This window comes from Octopus sinensis, linkage group LG12 (assembly GCF_006345805.1).
Source record: "Octopus sinensis linkage group LG12, ASM634580v1, whole genome shotgun sequence".
NCBI lineage: Eukaryota > Metazoa > Mollusca > Cephalopoda > Octopoda > Octopodidae > Octopus > Octopus sinensis.
The window spans coordinates 59,311,731-59,319,230 of record NC_043008.1 but is presented as its reverse complement, the minus strand read 5'-3'; positions in this window follow the sequence as shown (position 1 = coordinate 59,319,230).

Below are 7,500 nucleotides of genomic sequence, written 5' to 3'. Positions count from 1 at the left end.
TCTCGTATGAAGTAGGTGAAAAAAATGATCAAATTTCCGAATCCTAAAGTCAAGATTCTCGCGAACCTTTGTAGTAGTAGATTAATCATTAATTTAAGTGGTTATCATCAAAAGTGTTTTAACTACGAGAGTGGTGTCGTTATTTTACACATAACCAGCTATTGCAGTCGACATGGCGTGGAAGGTTACGACTGCGTGTGCATACGCACATACATGCACACGTACACACCACACACACACACACACTCACACAAGCACGCATATATATATATATATATATATATATATATATATAGATAGATAGATAGATAGATAATCAATAATAACAAAGGGTAAAATTAATTAATTAACTAGTAATCAATATTTCACCAAGTAGAATTCGGCATGAAAAAGGACCATTTCTCGGTAAACTAAAGGAATACTTTATAATAGGGTTCAGCAAGATTTGCTTTACCACATACCGAAGTTTAGAAATAGCAGCCAGTGAACCTTAGCTATTTCCTCTACTTTAAAAAGAGACCCCCGAAAAACAAGCTACACGAAGAGGAAATAGTTAAGGTTCCCTGGCTGCTATTTCTAAGCTTCGGTATGTAGTAAAGCAAATCTTTGCTGAACCCTATTATAATATATAATATATATATATATATAATATATATATATATATATATATATATATATATATCAGGTTCAGTAAAAAGTAAGCAGCGTTTTGAACCATGAAGAATTTGTACCGGATTTTTGCAGAGTTTGAATATTTTAAAACATTTTTTGGCAATTATCTGATAATACATGTATAGATTTGTCCAAAGGCATCAGTTATTTTAATATTGATATTTTTTTCACCGTTGTTACTATCATCTGAAATGCAAGTGTCAAAGCGCGATATTCGAGCAATATTATTATTTAACTTCAAAAAAGGACGTAACGCAGCTGAAACTGCTCGCGATATCAACGAAACATTTGGTGAGGAAACGACCAGCGAGTGGTCAGCTCGAAAATGGTTTAAACGATTCCGCAGTGGAGCCTGAGCCTTGAAGATTGTGAGCATAGTTGACGCCCATGTAGCATCGATGACGGTCAATTTAAGACCATCATTGAGAAAGCTCTACATAATACCACTCGAGAACTGGCAAAGTTACGCTCCCCCCCCCCAAAAAAAAAACTGCCTGTAACCATTTGCATGCGGTCGGAAAATCGAAAAAGCTCCAAAAGTGGGTATCACACTATTTGAATCGATATAAGAAAATGCGAAGATATGAAATTTGCTCGTCGCTTCTCCTGTTCTGAACGGAAATAACAAAAATAATATAACAACCAGTTAATGATGTAGATTAAAGAAGTAGGAGTGGCTGTGTGGTAAGTAGCTTGCTTACGGACCACATGGTTCCGGATTCAGTCCTTGGGCAAATATCGTCTACTATAGCCTCGGGCCGACCAAAGCCTTGTGAGTGGATTTAGAAGACGATCGTGAGGTTGTGAGCTCGAATCTCGGACTGGGCTGCGTGTTTTGTTCTTGAGCAAGACACATTATTTCACGTTGCTCCAGTTCACTCAGCTGTAGAATTGAGTTGCGACGTCACAGGTGCCAAGCTGTATCAGCCTTTGCCTTTCCATTGGAAAACACTGGTGGTGTGGAGAGGGTAGGCCGCTATGCATGGGCGACTGCTGGTCTTCCATAAACAACCTTGCCCGGACTTGTGCCTGGGACAGTAACTTTCTAGGTGCAATCCCATGGTCTGTGTCGCGACTGAAGGGGTCTCAGATATATAGGGATATATATATATATTATAGATATATAGATATATATATATATATATAGAGGAGGAGAGAGAGAGAGAGAGAGAGATACACACATTTTTATATGATGGACGTCAACCCATGACCAAGTAAGACTACTTTTTAAATCCATTCCACTCTAAGATACATCTCATCTTTGTCTTCCCATCGCTGATAATATCTTCCAATGCTTCTAAGACTCTTAAGGCTTGTAAGGGACCGTGCACAAGTCATTACACACCGACCACAAGTCAGCCACTCAATAAGCACCCAACTGCACTAGATAACATCCAGCGCAGAGGCCTCAACTAACCACTGCACTGAAACAAACGTAGGAGACAGGCGCAGACATAGCTGCGTGGTAAGAAGCTTGCTTCCCAATCACATGCTTTCGAGTTCAGTCCAAACTGCGTGGCACTTTGGGCAAGTGTCTTCTACAATAGCCATGAGCCGACCAAAGCCTTGTGAGGGGATGTGGAAGACGGAAACTGAATGAAGCCCGTTGTATGTGTGTGTGTGTGTGTGTGTGTGTATGTGTTTGTGTTAGTGTGTGTGTGTACGTGTGCATGTATGTATGTGCGTATGCACACGAAGTCGTAACCTTCCACGCGTCTTATGTGCGTGTGTCTTTGTGTTTATGTTTCCGTCCCCGTAACTTAGCGGTTCGGCAAAGAGACCGATAAAATGAGTAACAGGCTTAGGAAGAGTACTGGAGTCGATTCCTCTGACTACAAAGTCACAGCTTGGTTGCAGCCTAATGACTGAAACAAGCAAAAGATAAAAAAGATAAAAGAGAACATCTGATATAAATAAACGTCAGTCTATTACTTTTTCAAAGAGTTATATGATCATAGGCGCAGGAGTGGCTGTGTGGTAAGTAGCTTGCTAACCAACCACATGGTTCCGGGTTCAGTCCCACTGCGTGGCATCTTGGGCAAGTGTCTTCTGCTATAGCCCCGGGCCGACCAATGCCTTGTGAGTGGATCTGGTAGACGGAAACTGAAAGAAGCCTGTCGTATATATGTATATATATATAAGCTTGTGTTTATATGTTTGTGTGTCTGTGTTTGTCCCCCTAGCATTGCTTGACAACCGATGCTGGTGTGTTTACGTCCCCGTCACTTAGCGGTTCGGCAAAAGAGACCGATAGAATATGTACTAGGCTTACAAAGAATAAGTCCCGGGGTCGATTTGCTCGACTAAAGGCGGTGCTCCAGCATGGCCGCAGTCAAATGACTGAAACAAGTAGAAGAGTAAAAAGATAGAGTAAAGAGTATATGTATGACTGCACCCGGGTTTGTTTACTGCTGGTGCGTTCTTTTCGTTTTCTTGTCATTAAGAAGTAGCGAAACCCTCCTCTCGTGTGTTGCTATAATAATGAACAACGCTCCTCTGTTTTGAGTCTTCTAGGCCTCAAATCCCTTTAAAACCTTTTCATGAACATGGGCTTATGTCTAAATGTACATAACTGGAAACATTTCTATGTAGCAACGCATAGTTTCGTCCAGTGGTGTGTAGATTCATATAGGCTAATCCTATAACGATAAGGTCCATTAAGGGCGTGATAAATACATTCATCAAGCGTTTCTTGATCAAAAGCTCTGGGCAGTGCTTGTAAAAAGAGAACAAAAGTATCGATTATTCTGTTCATAATCCTATAATCTGCTATTACCATTTCTTACAAATTGCGCAAAATCTAGAGGGACGTCTTTGTATATATTTAAACCACACACACACATATATAGTTCAAATATATACAAAAATCATATATATATATATAAATAAATGCTCCCTTTTAAAACCTAGCCAGGATCATGGGCCCGGTGTCCCTGTTTCTATGGCGTATGTGCTCCCCAGCTGGACGGGATGCCAGTCCATCGCAGCGTTACTCATTTTTGCCAGCTGAGTGGACTGGAGCAATGTGAAATGAAGTGTTTTGCTCAAGAACACAACGCGTCGCCCTGTCCAGGAATCGAAACCACAATCTTACGATCATGGCGCTGACACTCTAACCACTAAGCCACGCGCCTCCAGACACACACACACACACACACACACACACACACACACACACACACACACACACGCGCGCAAACACACACACACACACATATATCAGTTGAATAAAGTTAAAACATGGTCTGGTTTTCACGTTTTTTATTATTGTATTAAAATTTTTATTACCATGTTGAAGTGTGTTAAACATTAAAAAATATTTTGTAACGTTCATAAAGTTATCGCTTTCATACGTTCGTAGTAATCAACAGATTTCAGAATGTATTTAACTGATAGTTTAGTTCCTGACAACTGTAGTAAAATTATTGACTTCTTCCTTTTGAAATTATCGAAGCAATATCGAAAATAGCCACGGGAAATATAGCTGAGAAAATGAAAGTGATGTGGATTAAAGATATTAGAAATGAAGATAGTAAATCAAGACATTTATGGCGAAAGGAACAATTGTCCCTTGATAAATATGCTGAAAACTACGGTAATGACACTTCAGTACCACGTAAAAGGTATATAAGGAAGCAACCTAACCAACACAATATACACAAAAAGACGTGGCAAGAAAAACTGTCAACGACAAGGAACTACGGTAAGAATTTTTTATCATTTAAAAATACCAAGAAACATACCAATACACGTAGCATACAAGAATACCATAAACAAAACGAACATTCCTTTGATAACGATCAAAACGTTAGTAAACAAAACAATTACTCGTTTGATCAAAATATTAGAGGAAGAAAAACCGGGAAGAATCATATTCAAGACCTCAACAAAAATCACCTGTTAGAAACAAAACAAAACAAAAAAAAAAACCATATTAGACTGTCAAATAAACCCAAAAGATCATTTTCACATACTGATAAAAATAATGAGAATGACGAATCCTTGGCGAAAAGTAAATCAAAATTTGACCCGCCAAAAGGACGAAATGCACATCTAGATCAGTTCATTGATATCCTTTCCAGATTCTCACTGAGGCACAACATCAACGTCAGACCAAAGATATCAAAACTAGAAAAGTCTACCCTTATACATCTTAAAAATGACAGCACAATTGTCATTAAACAAGCGGATAAATGGGGTACCATTGTTATAATGGATACGGAATCTAGCTGAAAATCATTTGAAGGATACAACATTCTACTGTGAAATACCCTCAATTATTGACCACCGTATCATGAAGAAACTCAATTATTTAGTCTTAAAGCAATATAATTCTCCCACTCCTAATGAAAGGGACTATATTACTAATTTTTAGTCGAAATCTAGCAACTTTTATGGCTTACTTAAAATACACAAGTCAAAAGAAATACAAAAGCACTTTAAAGAAAAAAACAAGTTAGTGAATACATAAAACTACTCCAACCAAAAGACCTTAAACTAAGTCCTATTATAGCTGGTCCAGCCCGTCCTACACATCGTCTAAACAACCTCACTGACATTATCTTAGAACTACTATGTAGTCACATACTCAGTTTCATTCGGGATGACATTGATTTCCTGTCACATCTGCCCAAAACAACAGAGTCCAATTCACTGTTATATAAGTTTGATGTAACAAACTTATATACGAATATTCCACATGATTTGGGAATTACTGCCATAAAATATTGGGGCGAGGAACAAAGAGAAGCGAACCCCAGATTTACTGTAACCCTCATACTAGATGTGGTCAGTCTCATTCTCGAAAAAACAAAATACATTCCTTTTCAACGGAAAAAAAACTACCACCAAATTCAAGGCACATCTATGGGGACGCGATTTGCTCCAGTTTTCGCAAACTCAGTATCAGAATACTTAGAACAAAACCTATGTTTAAAAAAATGAATAAAACTACGGCATGATCTTTAAAAGACATATAGAGAACACATGGAAAAGACACTTCGATAATTGTTTCCTAGTTTGGACCAAATCTCTAGGAAATCTGGAAGAATTCAGCACCCTCCTCAACGATCTACACCCTAGTTTCAAATTCACAACAGAAATGAGCAACCTACAATTACCATTTCTTGACATAATCGTAATTAAAAGCAACAGAACCATCACAGCTGATATTTATTACAAAAGCACAAATACACACCGGTACCTACATTTCAAATCATGTCACCCAACACACACAAAACGCAACATCTCATACTGTCTAGTTAGGAACATTTGTACTATAGTAGATGATCTAAGTACCAGAAACATACGACTTATAGAATCCCAAATATTTCTGCTCAAGCAAAAATACCCTCTTATAGAAAATAACATACAACGAGCAAAAGAGATACCTATAGAACAATACGAAAAAGACGAACCCATCAATGGAACTCAATACCACTTCTAGTAACACACAATCCGCATCACCAAAACATTTTAAACATCATCAAAACAAATTTGTCAATCATGAAACAAAGTGAAAAACTGAAAAAAAACATAATAACTAATCAAACACTTATCTTAAGCAAAAGGCAACCACATAACCTAAAGAAGTTATTAACAAAGGCAAAATTTAACGTGAACAAACAAGATAAAACATTCACGTATCCACTTGTAATAACAGACGTGGAAGGTTTCAATACACGCATACTGATAAATCCATTAGAACAAAAAAAAAAAAATGGACAGATTTTCGCAAAAGCAGAAATTTGATCTACTACATTAAAAGCTCTAATTGTGAGGAGCTATATATAATTGTGGAGGCGCAATGGCCCAGTGGTTAGGGCAGCGGACTCGCGGTTTCGATTCCCAGACCGGGCGTTGTGAGTGTTTATTGAGCGAAAACACCTAAAAGCTCCACGACGCTCCGGCAGGGGATAGTGGTGATCCCTGCTGTACTCTTTCACCACAACTTTCTCTCACTCTTACTTCCTGTTTCTGTTGTACCTGTATTTCAAGGGGCCGGCCTTGTCACTCTCTGTGTCACGCTGAATATCCCCGAGAACTACGTTAAGGGTGCACGTGTCTGTGGAGTGCTCAGCCACTTACACGTTAATTTCACGAGCAGGCTGTTCCGTTGATTCGGATCAACCGGAACCCTCATCGTCGTAACCGACGGAGTGCTTCCAATATATTGGCGAGGCAGGGAATGCATTATCGGAGCTCTCACGATTCCACAGATGACAAATATAGAACTCTAACGTTCGCCAAATTCCATTGAGCGGACATATGTTCAGAAAATGTTTCTAAGTTTTCGTTTTTACAAAATACATGACACAAGTGAGGTTGGGAGAAAGATAAAAAAAAACGGTTATTAAAATGTTCAAACCTGTTCTGAACGGAAATAAAAACAATAATATTACAACCAGTTAATGATGTGGATAAAAATGATAATAATAATAATAATAATAACAATAATAATAATAATAATAATAATAATAATAATAATAATAATAATAATAATCGTTTTGCTCTGGTGCAGTACCAGGCAGTAGCCTTCATGGCTTATGATCTTAACTGATTGGAAGTGTTATCAAGCACGTTGTTTTATCTTGGTATAAAAGATGGACTACAGCAAATATTCTGCTCAATGCCACAGATTTTCTTGACCTTAGTTGAGCATGTCCCTTAGTGGTTGACGATATGTGCATCTCTAATCACGAGCAGAAGTAGTAGGGGAGCATCATAGCCACGTGTTGAGAGGAATTCTTTGGGGTTTGGATAATTCAGCTTTGGAAACATGGGTGTTTTGTTCAACATCTTTAAACAACCCTTATTCAGGGACCTCGA